At 36.1% G+C, this 19,520-nt stretch overlaps 1 pseudogene; it reads left to right on the forward strand.

Moving 5' to 3' along the window:
• The first annotated feature begins 360 nt into the window (after positions 1-360).
• On the forward strand, positions 361-7,581 carry LOC149554963 (protein FIP1-like; annotated as a pseudogene).
• Positions 7,582-19,520: the final 11,939 nt, after the last annotated feature.

Raw genomic sequence — 19,520 nt, forward strand, 5'->3', positions numbered from 1 at the left:
TCTAGTGGTGTTCTAATATACCCAAACCTCCCAATGTAGAAACTCGAACTTTGATACTAGATGTAACACCCTGCCAAAGAACCCAAAATAAGTTAACCTTTTATGTCACTAAGTTTGCCAAACATTTTTTTTAAAGATTAAAACAAAAAGAGATAACATAGCAAAAGCAATAACTCACATACATACAAAGCAATACATTAACAGTTACATCTCTTAAGGGTTCCATGATGTTGAATCACATACAAAGTTTTATTAAGATTAAATCTAATACATAACAAAATCCACATCATAGACTATGAAAGTATTCATTTCCGCTATAGGGTCTGCTCTAGAACTGGACATGTTGTTGTGTGTTGCCCTATGGAGCTGAGGAAATCAAAGAAAAGACCTTCTTGGTGGGCTGGGGCTTTGGGTCAACATTACTCTATCCTTAAAGGCACTGCTCCTTTGATTTCCCCCACGCCTATGGTTGCTTCGGGTGCCTGTGCTTCTTCCCTATCTGACCATGCTTTTGGTCCATTGTTGAATATGGATGTAGTGGTTTCTCCTCCTTCTATGGGTCAGGATTTTGTGGGTAATCTTTCTAGTATGGTATTGCTTGTTTCTCCAGATGGGCTTGATGTCGATGCTTTGGTTTGGGATAAGAAGGCTTCTTTGGTGGAGGAAGGTTGGACAAAGGTTAAAGAAAAAAATACAAACGACCCCAATAGTCCTTTGATCGGCATCTTTGATCTCATTCTTTTGGGACTAAAGGGTCCTAAATGGTTTTATGAAGTTGTAATTTGGTGGCGGAAGTGAACTGTGTTATCTGTGAGGCCACCCTAGTCACCTTTTTTGGTTGGTGACCTATTTCTCCTCTAGTCTATTGTATTTTCTTTTTGGGCTCCATTGAAAAAAAAATTATGTGTAAAGAGTTTTAGGCACCCTTCAAAACCTGTTTTACTTAATCAAAAACAAAATCCACATCATAGAATAACCATAAGTACGAATAAAATAAAATAATATCTAAATACATAAGATGCCACATGGCATAACCCAAGTGCATAACCATCCTCTGTAGAAGTCATAGGATATGAAATGCTAAAAGAATATACATCATGAATAGATACAACATCTCATAATATCCCCAATAATCAAGTACAGTACATTAGAGTATGACCAAAAAACACAATCATAAGATTAGAAGAATAGGACAATTGCATAAGTACACCCAGCAATGGCATCTTGTTGTTAGACTCTCAATGCTATAAGAAACACTACCACCCAACCTCATGGAACCTAAATTGCCCACTCCCACCATGCTAAGGAGATAATCTCAAGTCCCAAATAGCTAACAAATCCAAAAGTCATAACCAAAATCTAGGTCAAGAAAATCATGATAACAATCTATCTCAAAGGTACCAAGTACACACATAACATCTACACCCATAGGCAACAAAGATGCATAGGAAACTTAAGATGTAAGTCGGCAAGTGTAATTGCATGAGCCAACTCAAGGTTACCATGGTAGCCTCTTTGGACTGTGCCCCCCTAGTGACACTATGTGGCATTAGTATCCTTTCTTGCAAACAAGGCATACTAACGAGGCAAGGTCACAACTGTGTATCTTCTTTATTCCTATCCAAGCCTGTACTAACACTCAAGGCATGGACAAGGAAACATACTTACTCTTGTTAATTCATTTTAACCTATTTAATGAAATGTTATCACTTATTAATACAACCTACAATGGGTTACTCAGGCAACCTCTTTAGGGCTTCGACCTCCATTACAAGCCTCTTCCCAACATACACATAGATAACCTACCCTAAGCTCATAAAAGTATATCTCAGAAAATTATAATGTTCACCTCAGTCCTATACAAGCAACTAGAAAGCACCAAAAGATAACTGATTGAAACCTCATAGGTTACACCAAGAAAAGTCATAGTATTCACTTCAATCATATACAAGCAACTAGAAAGCACTAGTAAATAATTGATCAAAACCTCATCACAAAAATACATGAATGCATCACAATGGTTGGGAATAAAAGATCGTGACCGATAACATACATAACAACATCATAAACCAATCACCTCCCAACCCTCTGGTATATACATACCTAACTGGTCAAAACTACGTTTATCCCAAACTCATCACAACAAAAATCACAATACTGCAATAGGTATACAAACAAGTAAAAATAATCAACAACTTTAAAAATTTTTGATATAAGTTCCATAAAAATTGTTTTACGTCAAATTTGTGTTTCATTGGTAATAGTCTTCCTGATATATGTTCCTTCCAAATTTATATGATCAAAATACAACCCCCTATTTTCATAATTTTAAAGAACCCATTTTTAATAAAAACTTTATGTGTGTGTGTGTGTGTGTGTATTTTTATTTTCTTTTTATTCCCGATAATAGTCATTACTTTTTTTTTAATAAAAAAAAATGATAATGATACTAAAATTTTGATGTATGAAAGAAAACCTCATTTTTAAATAATGAAATATATAAACCAAACTATTATAAAATTCAATTTAACCCTTTTAACAAATCAAAACTTAATTTAAAACTAATTATATTTTATTTTATTTATAACTAATAACTAATAATTTAAAACTTTATATATATATATATATATATATATATATATATATATATATATATATATATATATATATATATATATATATATATATATATATATATATATATATATAATAACAATTATTTAATAATAAAACTTAATTAATATTAAAAAACTTTTAAAAAACAATAATACTTACCTATCACAAAACCTTCCCACTAGGGGTAAAACGTTGTCGCGGTAACCCTGCTATCCCAACAGCAAGGTATTACATTAGTTGTACATGATGCTACAGTAGCAGGTATGTTGTGTGCAAACCTTAAAAGGTCATCGACAAGGGAAGAAGGAAAAGGGGGTGGGGGTGGTGGCCCTCGCCCACCTACAAAAAAAAAAAATTTAATAAATTTATATATATAAACTTGGTTTTTTATTAAATTGATTCCCAAACCAAAAAAACTATATTGTTACCACAGTAATAATTGCCTTACTATGGTAATTATTTATTTATATATTTTTCTTTTTCTTTTTTTAGTATAGATCTGATAGGGAAAATAATTGCAAGCAATCAAATACATTAAATTAAATTCTGTTTTTTGTTTTCAAACCCTATCTCAATCTTAGTTTTCTAAAAATTCAATTTCTCAATAAGAGTTTTCAATCTGATTTCTCTAACAGACATTTCAATAATAAAGAAAAATAATAATTTCCAAACAAGGGTTTCAATCCAAAATCATTTTTTGAAACAAGATCCATAAACAACCACGAAGAAGATAGAGGAAAATTTCATAGTAATTTACTATGATAATCTCAACAAAGTTCCTACCTCAGTTTGATACTAACCAAACGAACTCTCAGAGATTGCAAGAATTCTTGTCTCTCAAAAACCTTTTTGAATTTTGCTCCTCAAAACCTGTGTGTGGAGAAATGACCTCTAATTTCTAATAAAGAATTTCTCAACCTATGGTTTCAATTTTACAAACACACAACTTTTTCTTTTATTATTTTAATTTCATGTGCAAAATTTTTGCATTTTAATTAAAATAAAATTTATTTATTTATTTCTCATTTATTTTATTAAATAACAAGACATATTTAGAAGTATATTTATTAATTTAACGAATAATAATATTTAGAGTTCATTATTAAAATGAAACTCCTAAATTTAATTATTATTAAATTAAATAAATATAATTACTCCAAATTTGGATCTTTAATTAAGTCTTTTAAATTTAATTATTCTATTTAATTAATTTCTCAATTAGTTAAATATAATTAAAAATTAATTTTTTTTTATAAAAAATTTGTTAAATTAAATCATCTAATAATTTCCATTTTGATTTAATTATAACTGAAAATTGCAACAAACCCACAAATCTGAATTAAAAAAACCTATCTATAAAACAAAGTACGAAATCAAACTCAATGGGTCAAAATCTCAAGTTCACGCCACTAGACGAATTTGGAAGGGTATAAAACTCATACACTTGCCCTATATTATAGGACAATTGGCTTAGGTTTAGGATTTGGACTTGAAAACTATCTCCCCTCTTTACCATTGAGATATTGCGATAGGGCACGCTCATCCTAGCAATTCAGGGAAGTCAATGTCTGGTATCTACAATCTGTATAAAAGCTAAACATGTACATGTGTGTGTGTATATAAACTAAATAAGCAATGGCGAGGAGTGGTACATTGTGTAGATCTCGACTAGCAGGTGACTACGACTCCCTCCCTCAACCACATCAGAGACATCAAACATAAAGTAAAACATATATGTACACCATACACATGCAAGTATGGGGTAAGTAATCATAAAAAGACATATAAATCATACATCTAACTGTCATCATGAAATAAATGAAATCACTATATGAACATGCAAAGCATCATCATCAAAAGAATAAACATGAATGCATGAAATAACTGAGTATCAAGTAAATCATCAGATATATAAAAGAATAAACATGAACGCGTAAAATAACTAAGTATCAAGTAACTCATCAAATATATAAACTAAGTATGAAATAACATCAATCAAATCGGAGCCACCACTTGTAGGTGAGTTGGTATGAGCCTTGAGGTTTATTTCCTTGAGGTCATAGGTTTGACTCCCCTTCATAGTGGAGAAGGGTTGTAGGCCAGTTTCCCTTATGGGACTTGTTGGCGCTCAAAATTGTAGCCCCGATTTTGATTGCCATTGAGAAATCAAGCCCTTTAAATGCTTTTAAATGCATGTGTACCCAGTTGTCCATTTGAGACCTAAGAGGTGTCTAATGTTTCTAACACCTTGTATTCAATGCATCTATGTGTTTCATGAAGTTAAATTGCCATTCTGATTCATTTCGTGAAGTCTTGTTTTGAGCAATTGTCAAATCTGCATTTTCACCTGTCAAACAACGACAAGATGTTGTGTTTGCAATTGAATATCTCACACCCAGTAATGTTTCATGACTTGCTTCTTTGAGAGTGTTTAGTGTCCATGACAGAGGTCCTATGTTTTAGATTATCAGTCGTTTCGAGTCCGTTTGACTAGGTTTTGAATCCCTCAAAGTTGGTCTTTTAATGTTGTTATGCAGATGTAATTTGTTCTGAATTTTGGGAAGCCCTGTTTGACTTGTTATAATTTTGACCCAGTTGACCAAAATGATGAAATTCACTTTACATTGCATTTTTGAGGTCAGAGACTTTCTATGTTTCAATTTTGAGCTTATGATGAATCCATTTGATTAGATTTCAAACGTGATTCCAAATGCAACTTTTAACCTTTTACTAGTGTCAAGTAGTATAGATTTGTCGGTACCCCTATTTGTGATGTCATAACTTTGAATCCATGATAGATGAGATTGAATGGATTGTACCACTGCATTGTACTCTAAAAATACTTCAAGTGTGTTAATTTTCAAATCTTGATGAATCCGTCTGCACACTTTCCTAGGTCAATTCCATTTGCAAAAAAATGTTTTCTATCATTGTTTCTAGTCATCAAATTTTGAGTAGCCCACTTTGACCGCTTGTCAAATGCGTCCTGTTATTCGTCATGAGCCCAAATCATAGATTTATACTATCCTTGTGACTAGTAAACCAACATCCCAATTTTCATGCCCCCAAGTGTCAGTTTACCTAATTTTTGAAGCCAAATCCAAAAGCATTTTATGGCTTTTTGACTTGCTTTCTTGCAAGCAATTCTGAGAGGGCAACTTCGTCAATCAATATCTTTTGATTGAGATTTTTTCATGAGACGAGATTTGATAGGGTAGGAGAATGCAGAACAAAGAATCAGTGTGTTAAATTTCAAAGCCCGGTTATGTGTTTTGGTCAATTTTTAAAGCCAGTCAAAGGACCTCCTGGCATGAAGTTGATAATTTGCAGAAAAAGGTGGAAATGAGTTTTAATGATCATTTAGTACTCGAAATTAGTCCTAATCAACATCAAATGTTATATGGATCACTTTGGCAGTTTAGTTGTTCAAAAATGAAAAAAAATTAGCCGAACCCAATCTGGGGTCCGACTGATTGCATTAGCTTGATGGATTATTTAAAATAATAAGATTGTTGTTGTCTAACAAGAAGAATATTTAGACCCAATTTGTGGTTGTTGAGATTTTAGAAATCCAAGCTTTTTGATTGATCAATGAAGGTGGATTAAATTGATCAAGTTTATGTATGAGAAAGATGTCCGATGAGTTAATTTTATTTTTAAGTGCCTTGAAATCCACTAATTCACTACGGAATTGAGACTAGCATGTTAGGTGATGATAAAGGAGACTTTGTGGGTATTGTTGCTCGTGATATCAAATTGGGGAAGGTTATTGGGTGCTTTTGTCAGTCGCAACTATATTTTGATAACATCTAAGGATCTAAGGAAGGAAATGCTAAAGTTACAATTGCTAGAGCTAAGGTTGAGTCAAGGGCTATGATAGATATATGTAATGCAACAACAAAAGGAATTACTATGTTTCGAGAAGCCATTAAATCAAATGATTTAAGATATGCAAAAAGTCATCAAATGCTAGCTAATTCAATTTGGCATAAATAATCATAAAGAAGGGGTTGGCAATGCAAACTAGGGAGCTAAATTTTAATTGAGAATTCCATACTGGTTATAACTCAACCACATCTTTTGAGTTGGAGTTGTCGTGGGTCTGTGGATTTTGTTGATTTGGGCTTTAGTATTTTGTTTTATGAGAAAAGAGGAAGCCACAGGGGAGACCAAGAAAGCCCACCCCTACACCCCCACTTTGTGGTTATTCTCCTAATTCCCAACTTCATGGTTGCTATGTTCAATGATTTGAAGGTTCATTGACTCATTGCAGGAGGTTCCCTTATTTGGTCATCAGCAACCTACAAGTTTATTTGGAGGCTTTTTATATTGTATCCTCTTGGAAGCATGTGCTATTGTTGTAGCATTGGCATCTTGGATATTTTCTTCAATGACTAGTTCACTTCTGGCATTGCTTTCTAGTGGAAATGTAGTTCTTTTTATTGTCACAAGTGAGAGGTGTTTTGCAACATTACCTGGTTTATCAAGTTAAGAAAGAGCGCATGCAAGTTACCATAGGCAAAGGGTCATGGTTGGATGACCTTGAGGTGTGCAATGTTACTAGCAAGAATATTAATGGAATTTACCTACCCAAGTCCATTCTGGTCCCCAAAATTCTGGTGTGGGCAAGGGGTTTTATATTTTCAGCCAGAAATCAAGCCTATAGTTCATCTCCCATTTTCTACTATTTCATATGGAATTGCAATAAATTTGTTGATTATTGTGTGGCTTCCATTTTTAAGGATTGATGGACTGTCCATTTCTACAATGCTTAGGATTGTAATATTTGCAGAAATTATTTGGGCTGGAGGTGTAGTTGCTTTGTACATTTGGTGTTTGTATCGACACAATTCATTGGATATGCAGCCAGATGTTACCCGGTCACTATATTCTTCCCTATAGCCATCAAATTTAGTTGAAGAATTAAGATATGGTGATGCAGGAAGCCAAAGCTGTGAGCAATAGAGGAAAACACTGAAAGAAGAGGAAAGCCCCCACATTGAAGAATGAAGGGGTATATATGAAGCATCAGGTATTTGGAGGATGCCACGTGTGATGATATTCAACTAAAGTTTTGGCCAGTAAACTTCTAAGCTTTCAAATTGGGCAAAGCGATAAATGTAGGACTTACTTTTAAGGTGTCATAAAACATTAACAAAGATTATTGTCATTTATAAATCTCAAGGGACTCCATTTCATACAGGCTAAAATTAACATCTAGACCTATATCTATCCTCTAACTTGGTCAAGGGAGGCTTGTGTTTTAGCATCACAATTGGATTTGTACAATGCAGGAAATCGTTAAGTTGGTTGGAAGTCTTGGTACCATGGAAGTTGCTTCTATTATAGAGGAATGTGAAAAGACACGGAAAGATTTCATATTTTTTATTATTGCCAAAAATGCCAGGGCAGAGGACTAAATAAATTGTGGTTTTAAAATTTGAAATGTCCAGAAAAGAGGGCAACTTACACCAACAACAGCAATATGCCAGGCAGGGGAGGTGAAATTGTGTTTGGAGGCATTGATCCAAAATGGTTCAAGGGTGAACATTGCATATGTTCCAATTGCACGTGAATGAGGAGTTCAGAGAAAGCTGCGCCATTGAAAGAAAAGTGCAGTATGTGGAAAACATTCAAAAGAAATTATCCCACATGCCCTATGAAGAGGATTTTTTAAGTGTTTAAATTCAAGAACATGCCATTCACAAGGCTTTTGGTAAGTTGCAGGCATGAAGGAGGGGCCCACTTGGCCGGCCAGCTGACGAGGAGTTGAGTAAATTTTGAAGGAACGCGTAAACCAAGAGGATGATGTCAACGTAATTGAAACTCATCGAAAAAGTCCAAAATTTGGTAAGGCACTATGTCACCACTAGAAAACAGCAAGGTTTTTTGGTAGCGCCATAGCGACCTGCCAAAAAACCATAGAAATCTAGCAAGAAGGTCGTGGGTCTCGCTTGGATGTAGACAACGAACCAAAATCTAACACGTGGCAGCATGTGGCGAGCAGATGGTGATCAAAGGTGACATGGTGATCCAGATTTCAATGGTGATCCAGATTTCAATGATGCACCAGATTGTGCCACGTGGCAGATCTAACATTAGTCATTATGTCGCTAAGGCAAAGTTGCAAGGAAGTTAACCATGCGACATGGCGACCGGCCAGCTCGCAATGACATGGACAATGACGTGGTGTTAACGTGGCATGTTGAGGTGGATCAATGACTGGTTCTGAGGTGATGAGGATGACACGTGTCTCTCTATCGCTATTTCACTGATGATGTGGCAAAATGCTAACTCGGATAGTGACATAGCAACCAATAACATGGCGTAGTGACATGTTGTGATGACATGGTGAGACAAGTAACCAATGAGATGATGCCACATGGTGCCCAGTTGGAAGGGTCAACTGACTATGCAAAAAAGGGAACCAATCAGAGCGTGACACATGTCAAAAGGGTGGTCAACCAGGTTTGACTTGGATAGAAAAATGAGGGAAATTTCAAAAGTTTTCAAAAATTAATTTTTAAATGTTTTTTCCTCAAAAGTACGTGTCAATCAGATTTTAAATGAAGTCTGAATTTCTCTATAGTTCAAACTTTATAAAGGGTAAAAATTTTATAAAATGTTGTGCAAAGCCATGAACAGGGGCCTGATTTTCAGAGGGGCATAACTAGAAAAAAAAATATCCAAAATATACATTGCAATATACCATTGGAAATAGGACGATCTGAATTTTCCAAATCTGGGGTTAGAATTTGCACAGGTGCTCACTAGTTCGAGTTATAAGTGAATTTGTGATTCTCGAGGCATTCTCAGCAGAACGAGTAGATTTCATCATGGAGCATCAAAATTGGTTAGAGGGCAGATTTGAGAGCTTGTTGAGTCTTGGGTATTAAAAAAAATGATTTTGAAAAGTTTATTTTGCCTTTTGAGGTCATATAATTATTTTTTTCTTTTGCCTTTAGTTTCAAATCGGGCATCAAAATCAGTTATCTTTTTCACCAAATATCTAAGATTCGTTATGCCTTTAAGAGCCAAAATGATGGGGATTTGATTTGCAATTACAGAGAGAGGGTAGAGAGAGGTTTTTTAGCTTCTTGGAAAAGAATTTTGAGGGGACACTTGTCAACTTTTGATCGAATTTGGGATTTCTTTCTTGCTATATAACTCTTTTTCTTTCTTTTTGTAAAGGTCGGTTCCAATTTTTAGAAGAAAATTAACGCTCTATTGAGACACCATTCTTTCAACAATTTCTCTTGTATGAATAGCAGTAATAAAGAGAATATAGAAAGTTCAAATCTATTAGGTATTTTTCATGTTTTAATTTCAAGCATATGAATGTATTATTTCAAGGAAATCAATTCAAAGAATAGTAGGTGTTGAGTTTTATCTTAAATCTTGTCTCCTTTATCAGTAATCTTCAATATTTTATGATCTTTGAACAAAGAGCCTAGGTCATAGTTGCAGTCCCTTAAGGCTATATGTTGTTTCATTGTTGCTTATAATTCAAGGAGTTGTGTAAATGCTTAAGGGAAATCAAAAGGGTTGCAAGTTTATTGATAAGGATATCAAGTAAGAATGAGATTTAGATTGAACATAGATGTCTATTTACAAGGTGAATGGATAGATCAAATATCTGAAGATATAAATATGTCTCAGGTATCCATATGTATGTGATTGATTCATGGAATTGCCCAATAGATAAGGCACCGATCAGCTACAGGATCATTAGTTCTTATTGCTACATATTTCGGGTGTTGTTGAATTCAACATTATTAATCAAATGCTTTTTCCCCTTTCATGTTGAAGAGTTGAAAAGTCTAACCCTCACTCAGCTTATGAATATCATAGAATTACAATGTGCTATTGTAGATTTGTGTTATTGTATAAGTATTAGGAGATATAAGGGTTAAATCTGCTTAATAGATTCAGGAGTATGTTTTGCACTGGTACCATATTGATTGAATCTAAGGTCCACTTGCCTAGGTTTTGCAGAGCCTAAAGTAGAAGAAGGGTCAAGCCTTATAGTTGGCCTGGTGTTTGAAATGATATGTTAAAGATGGGAGTTAGCTGCCCCTAGATGTACCATATTCTCATTGGGGTAATTTGAAACCTATAACATTTCAAAACACCAACAGGACTTTCATGCCAAGTACCTACTCCGCTAGCCTAGGGTATAGGACTAGACTTTCCCCCCAAAGTTTAAAGAAACCAGCAAACAATATTTTGCTACAAAAATTTCTTGCTTGCTGCTTCCATTTCCTGCTCACTACTCCCACCATCACCAAGGCCAAGAAAGGTTGTTGGGGTCGTGTTTGCTCAACCTATTTCTTCCGGTGGTAGACTGGGGGTTAGATTTTCTGCCTTTGTTGCTGGTGGCAATGCTTCCTTTTTTATAGATGTGGCAGCTTTCGTAGCTAATGTCCATGGATTAGGGGTCCCATTTGTGGATCGTTTGGTTTTTTCCTCGGTTGTGACTCTTGTCTTGGTTAGCAAGCCTATCCAATTGGAGTTGGAGGATGATATAGCCAAAGAAATTGCTCATATGATTGAGAACTTCTCTAAGGGCTGTTATTTTTAGATTTTGAGGTTTCTGGCCTTCCCTTGAAGCTCTTCATGCTTGGATATCTAAGCACTGGGACCCATTGATTTCTAAATTTGTCCATATTTACCCTATAGCTAGGGGTCTTTTCATAGTAAAATTTGATCCTGCTAATAATAGGAGGGCTATTTTGTGTAGTCACTTCAATTGGGAGGATCGTTACCCTTTGTTGGCCAAACCCTAGCTCAAGGGTTTTGACCTTGCATCTGAATATTTTTCTCATATGCCTCTCTAGGTCAGACTTTTGAATCTTCCCCCTCACCTATGGTTGGATTTGATTCTTGAAGCTATGGGAGATGCCATTGGTGACTTCCAAATGGTGGATTATAGATCGTCCAATATTATGCCTACTAACGCTTGCATCCTCATGGCAATTGATACTTCGCAGGGCCTCCCTGAGAAGATCAAACTTGAGGTCACTAATGGTTCCTAGATTTAGACTCTAGACTATGAAGGAATTTCTTTCTATTGTAGGGTCTGCTCCAAGATTAGACATAGTGTTGTACATTGTCCTACCGAATTGAGGAAATCAAAGAAAAGACCTTGGTGGTCTGGGGTTTTGGTTCAGCATTACTCTATCCTTAAAGACTCTGCTACTATGGATTCCCTCACGCCTGCGATTGTTGATGGTGCTAGTGGCCCTACCCTGTCTAACCTAGCCACTGATCTATTGTTGGATGTGACTGTCATGGTTTCCCCTCCCTATGCGGGTCAATTTCCAATGGGCAATGTATCTGGTGAGGTTTTGTCTATTTCTCCGGTTGGGTCAAATGTTGATGCTTTGGTTTGGGAGAAGGAGGCTTCTTTGGTGGAGGAAGGTTGGACAAAGGTTAAAGGGAAAAAATACAAACATTCCTAAAAGTCCTCTGATCTCACTCCTTTGGGATTAAAGGGTCCTAAATGGTTATATTGAGTATTATTTGGTGGCAGAGTATACTTGTTATCTATGAGGTCACCCTGCTCACCCTATTTTGGTTGATGGCCTATTTCACCTTTGATCTGTTGTATCTTTTGGTTGGGCTCCAATGAAAATATTTTGATGTGTAAAGGGTTTCAGGCACCCTTCAAAACCTATTTTACTTAATCAAAAAACATCAATGAAATTAGGTAACTAAGTACCACTAAATCATAACACATAACTATAAAAGATGGCCTAAAAGAATTTAACAATATAACATGAAAAGTAAACTAGGGTAAGGCACTACATGTATGCTACCATTTAATCAACTCTATAAGGGTATCCATTTTTTTCTAACAAAAATTAGTAAAAATTATTGTGTTAGATTATACCCAATGGATGAGTTTACATTGTTCATCAGAATGCATGCTGCAACATTATTATAGATGTGGCTGGTAAAGATTGTGTATAATATTGTATGCAAGGAATACCTATTAAAAAGGCACTTAAAACACATAAGTGAACACAGTCATAAACATGACTAACCATTGCTACAAGAACCTAGTCCAAGGTAGCAGGTAAAAAGTACACAGTGCAATCTCTGTACACATCTCAAGGTAATCACAAAACAGCCTCATGATACCACATTGATCATGGTAACCATTAGCACAAACCTCAGTGAACCATAAATCACATCATAATCTCATAAATCAACCATATGCATAATCAAAGCAACTGATACAAAAACATAAATCCAATCACCTCAATGATGTAGACCACTCATGGTCACAATCATGATCCCTTCTCAAGGAGAGATCAACAAAGTTGCATCCATTGGGATGACTTATAGAAGTCAAATGGAAGAGGCACTACATCATCCCCCCCCCCAAAGACTGGGCTTACTCCTAGAAGCCTGCAATCCAAAAATAGAAACAAAAACACACCAAGAACCAAAAATCAAAACCAATCAATAGGAATGACTCAACAAACTCTCCACAAGTCAAACCAGATCACTCCAATGTTCTCAAACCATCACGTCAACCCCCAAATAGGTTGACAACTAGAGAATAGGTGTCACACTGACACAAGGTACTCCAACTAGGAACCTTCTATGTGCTAGGAAAAACCCATCAAGCCATAAAGTCAACAATACAAGGTAAGGAACAAGCCACTCTACCTCATCAATAGGTGCCCAACTACGACATGCACCTACCACATGACCGCAAAACTATGTCAACACACTACACACTTCCAACAGAAGTTGGAATCATGGGGAATAACCAGCCCAAAATTTCCAAGAATACTATCATGTCACACATGAGCATCCTTGAATCCACATAAATTCACCCTTAGATCAAAGTGGATACAATTTACCAAAAAAATTACCCACTCCCAAAAGATTACTCACCACCAAGCGTAGGAGCACAACGCCTCTCCAAGGTACAAAAGCTCAACTACCACTTGGAACTAGGGTTGCACAACCCAGCCAGACAAGGTATCACCTTTCCACAAGGTTGCAAAGACATTTGTCAATGTACACAATCATGCAATATCTGCATACCAACTCCTAAGATGGTAACATGTGTCCAACGATACCATGTCCCTCCAACACCGTGCTGGGAATACCACACCCAACCTATTGCTAAACTCAATCTCTAGCCTCAAGCCAACTATCAAAGAGCAAATTAACTAAGACAATCCTCTAAAAGATACAAGGTTAGGGAGAAAGAAACTACAGAGTATTAGGACTGAGAGGGAGTCTCTCTCTCAACCTTTGCACTAAATCAGCCCAAGACATGTTAGGGAACTCACAATTCCACCAAACATCAACATACTCACTTGACTACACTAACTGAGCTAATGGCATAACCACACTAGCCTACTCTCACAAGAGAGAAAAGGATACAAAGATACGTCATCAACATCCAAAAAGGAGAATCTAGACTCATCAAAGAACTAAGTCACCCCTAAACGACAAGGCAACATCAACCTCAAACAAGGAACGCTCACAAACCAAACTTCACCTCACAAGGGTGGGTTGGTGCAATAGGACACACAAAAACCCAAGCATGAACTCCAACAAGTCCCTAGTAGATTATGAAGACTAGATAACTCTTCTCTTAAGAATAACATGAAGATTTAAACTTCTCCAATGGCTATAAATATGATATGTCATGATTGAATTGGCCTCTACTCGATAAAGGTTACTCAAAACATCGATCAGCAACTCTAGAAGTGCGAACAAGATAATTGTTGTCCCCCAAGTGAAATTTTGCATTAGCACAGTCTCGCGCAAAGTTTCTCAACAAACTAGGCAAGAAAGTGCAATGAACTATGCAAGAAAGTGCATGATCACTAGTTTTTCGTACGAAATTTCAATTCAGCACAAAAATTGGCTTCACTCCGGAGGCCATAACTTTCATGTCCTGACTCGGATTGGCTCCATTCAAAAAGCATCGAAAATATATCAACATGACCTACAACATAATGGAGCTTAGAAAGTCCTAAGATCTAAGAGTTTGAGTCACCACTCAAGACAAAACCACACAGGCAAAAAACAACTATCTTGATAACCAAGACAAGCAACAGACAAAACATCCAAAACCACTCAAGAACACACATGCCCAAAACAATCATAAGACATGGAATGAAAGGTAATTCACACACTAAAACCATCATTACTTCTCTTTTATAATTTCATTAATTAAACATAATATAAACACTAATGCACAAATAAACTGAAAGGTTTTCAAAGCAAGGGTTCAAGAGTCACCATAAAACAAGTACATATCTTTCAATTTCTTTCAAGAATAACATTATGTTTACTCATCTTTTAAACCATCCAATTTCATTAACAACTTTAAATCTATCAAAGACACACTAGAATGTTCTCCATGATATTATCCCTTATACGTACTACTAGAGGTTCGAGATGAACATGGTAGAATCACAACACACAACTTGGCAATAGTTAAAACACACTCAGAATAGCCATCATGAACCAAAACAAAAATCCCAAATGGGAAATTGTCAATTCCAACAATAAATATCAAAAAAGTGCACATTTCAACAATAAGTCAAACGTGACAACTATCACAAAGAGAGTGATGGATAAAATTTGATGACTATTCCAAGAGGAAAAATATTGAAAACCAATGCTAGCCCAACAACATGAGGAAAGTACCTCCAACCAAATAAAATAATTCATCAATTAAATCATGTTACATGTGATGACTGAGTACAGTCACACAAGAGAGATAAATCACCACACAATGCTAAGGAATGCATCATCCCAGCAGTGTTAGAGAACACACTCACACACATCAAGCAATATACTATCAGTAACCTCATGCATATGCAAACAACATGAATTTTCATGCAAGGCAACATTCAAATATCCATCAATTTAATGCAATTTCCATAAACTTATAAAGCATTCAGAATGGGGACTTAAGTCATTAACCCAAGGATATAATGCAAAACCTACTTCTTTGCAATGGTTCACAATAAACACTCATTTCTCAATGAAAGGAACCATTTCATCACTATAATGATATAACATCGAATCACAAATAAGATTCATTTATTTAATTATAACAGGAGAAAATAGGGAAACAATTCACCTAACTCCACAAGGAGAAATAAAAGAGGCACTGAAAGCCAACACATGGACACCAATTAGTGGTTCCATCCAACAAGGGTCACACAAACAACCAACCAAACAAGGCACATCGATTCCGCTAACAAAACCAGGAAGACTCACTTCCTTCTCCTCACACAGATCTAGTTGCATCCACTAGACAAGCAAGTCCATCTCAAGTAAAGACCAAAGCAACAAAGATCACAAGCTCTCACTAAGACACTTGCACTCACACAATGCAACATCAACCATATGGGCAACATATATGTAGAGATCCCAATGTTTGAATGTGGGCTCTGATACTAGATGTAATGCCTCACCTGAAGATCCTTGGAACAAGGATTCAATACAAGCCAAGATTTTTTTTTTACAAGTGTGAATGCACATGACAACATCATACAGGGATCACAAAGATTGTAACGAAAGACTTCACCATAATCCTGACAACCAACAAATCTTCGAACACCACTACCAAACTAACACACTCAAACAAAGGCCAACAAAAATCATGCACATGATGAGGGCTTGAAGAAATGACCACTCATCAACAAACCACCAAGTTGGGGTGCAAATGCAAAATTCTGAAATTTGGCTAAGTCTGAAATCCTGAAGCCCTAAAATTTGGCTAAGTCTGAAATTCTGAAGCCCTAAAATTTTCTAGAATCTTTATGTTATCTCGGAGAGGTCTGAAACCTATCTCAAAAGATTCCTTTCATATATTAAAATATATCTTAAGTATAAGAAATTCTTATACTTAAATGATATATTTTAAACCCCTAGAAAGACTATTTTGAACTAGAAAGGTGTGAAATCTAATAAGGTGTCCAAAACCAACTTCCAAAACTTCCTCGGCCAAGCCTAACTGCTCCCTATTTCTTGCGCGAGGAAGTGCACTGGTCTCAAGTTTCACGCAAGACCTTGCATCACTACACGTGGGAAAGTGTTATTCTCTACACTGCACAAGGACATACATTCTTGCATGAGGAACTACCTTTCCATGCAAGAAAACACATCAACACGACAATAGAGCATAAATCAAAAGCATAAAAACATGAAAACATCCACACTAGGGAGTACCAAATCCACGTAAATTGAGGAACGATCACTCGAGTGCATATGCATCAAGAAAGAAGAACATATATCCATCTAAACCATAGTAGTAAAGAACATATTGAAAGCGACATTGCAATGAATAGAAGAAACATCACAATGTACAAAAATAACATTGCAATGAACAGAAATAACATCACAATAACCAAACAACCAAACTAAGTACATGGTTCCTCACAAGTGTCAATAGCAACATAAGACCATCGTGGATCCTAGCCATCCCAAGCCACCGATCGAATCATCGGTACTATTGTAATAAGGACATCACTACTAAAACATGCTACAATAAGAGCATAAGGAAATCTAACATGCTAGTAGATAACATCACCTATCACATGTTAAACATCAATAAGCAATAGATATACCAACAAAGCAATTCACATCATCTAATCATATGCTAAACATCATAATATGGGAATGCATCAAATAAACTAATATCATCTAACATGATATCCAAGCATTCCAATGAAAGCATAAATCACAAGAAAGCATACTCCAAAACCCAAAGCATCAAGTGAAAACATCCAGCAACGGTCGCACTAGGACAAAAGACCGTCTTTGTACACCGATATCTAGCAATGGTATGGGTAGCTACACCTCCCAACCACGTGGCACCCATAGGTCCACACCTACTGTGCTGATGGAGATAATGATCCAACCACAAACACACAAAAACAACATCCATGGCTAACACTCACGCCAGACAGTATGATTGATGTAACCAAGAACCTAAGACAATGCAAGGAATAAAGGTCCTAGTCAAACACTCAATAGGTTACTAAGTAGGGGCTGACATCATTGAGAGTCGCTTGGCATCGACAAGCCCAAGCTAGTATTGGCAGCATCAACTTCCCAATGGAAGGCGCACAATTCCAAGCAGCATCAACTTCCCAACAGAAGGTGCACAATTCCTCTTTTTAATTATCTTAATTTTTATTACCAAACATGCATTATATTTAGTTATCACTTATATAAAACTTCCTATGCCAACTAGGAAATAGTCACCAGGTTGCGAGATAGAAGCCCCTCCATATGCTACCCTCCCCTACCCATGCTCATCTTACAACAAGTGCCCATGGGCATGCATACTCCCATCCCAACCCCAATGATCATAACTTCCAGAAGCACCACAGAAGATCGAGCCTCGCAAGTCACTCGACAAATGTACACGCACGTACTTGTGTGTGACGCACCACCATCACGAAGATCATAACACAAGGACTAGATGAAAACACAATGCAAAAATATCACTTAACTGAAAACAACTCGGGAGGACGGATTCTACACGAATCCCAAAGCCAATAAAACCATACATCATGAAATCACTCAACCAGCCTCAATCCGAAAGTATGGATTCTACATGAATCCCAATGATGCAACAAGACCAAACATCATGAACTAACTCAATTGACCTCAATGCAAAAGTATGGATTCTACGCAAATCCTAATGTCCACGAAACAAGAACAAAGGTCCAAAAAAAACCATAACACCAGGTATAAAATCACTCAACTGGACACAAAGTCAAGAGTACAGGTGTGACACGCATCCCAATGCAACATAAGAGAACAATAGTTGTCTAACTAATATCCAAATGGATCATCCAGGTCCATGACCCACATTGTGCCAAGAAAATAGTGCACACACAAAACGAGGTAAAAATCTTAAATTTTTGAAAAACTTCAAAAGTAAAACCCATTTGACCTTTAAGTACAAAAAATCCAAAAATTCAAAAATAATCAAGTTCAGACACTGTATGCAAAAACGGCCAGCATAACAGTGCAAAACCCTAAAACCTCAACCTGAAAAATAGGGAAATGCTCATATCCGCCCAACCGGGTAGAGCTAGCATATAGAAATGGAGGGGAACACTAGTTCTTAGCCTCCAAACAAATAGCTACCAAAAATAGAAATAGAAACAGAGCTAAAACAATAAAACGGGAAAGCCCTACCTCACAGCCAAAAGGGCAAAACGAGAATCTGAACCATAAAATAAATAGCTCACAAAAGTAGCTAAAAATCGTGGCAATCCAAGGTTTCTCCGAGCTAGATCCAATGAGCCCAATCTCGCGACGATTCCACGATCGTAGCTTCCACAACGAACAAAACAGTAAATCTTCATGAAGAGGATTTTGAGTTTTTACTCTCCAACTTTCTAATTCAAAAGTGAGAAGTGAGGAATTAATTTCTTTTTTGGATACTTATTCACTTTTTGAGTGAATAATTGATTAGGGCAAATAACCAACCAACCTAGTTAAACCCCAAATCGACTCAAACGAAAACAGGCTATTCCTATAAATAGGAATTCATCTATGGCAAAGCTGCCAGAAAATAAAATAAATCAATTAAAAAGTCTAAAAATTCAAAAAAAACACATAAATTTCTTTAACAACCTTGGCGACAAAGCGAACCTCTAAATGCACAGACACGCTCACTGGTCTAATCACATAATGCAAATGAGTTCGGATTTAATAATCACAGAAAGGTTTAATTTAACAATTAAAATAAGGATGCGTCGACTATACAGGGACAACATTGGTAAAATATGAATGGTTGAATTGCTAATTCCATGTGCCACTACCAGGGATATAAATCTTGCACACTAAACAACACGATCAAGTGCAATTGCATATAATAACATAGCCAAAGCAATAAA

Source organism: Cupressus sempervirens, chromosome 5, assembly GCF_028749045.1.
Source record: "Cupressus sempervirens isolate cs-2001-9-10 chromosome 5, ASM2874904v1, whole genome shotgun sequence".
NCBI lineage: Eukaryota > Viridiplantae > Streptophyta > Pinopsida > Cupressales > Cupressaceae > Cupressus > Cupressus sempervirens.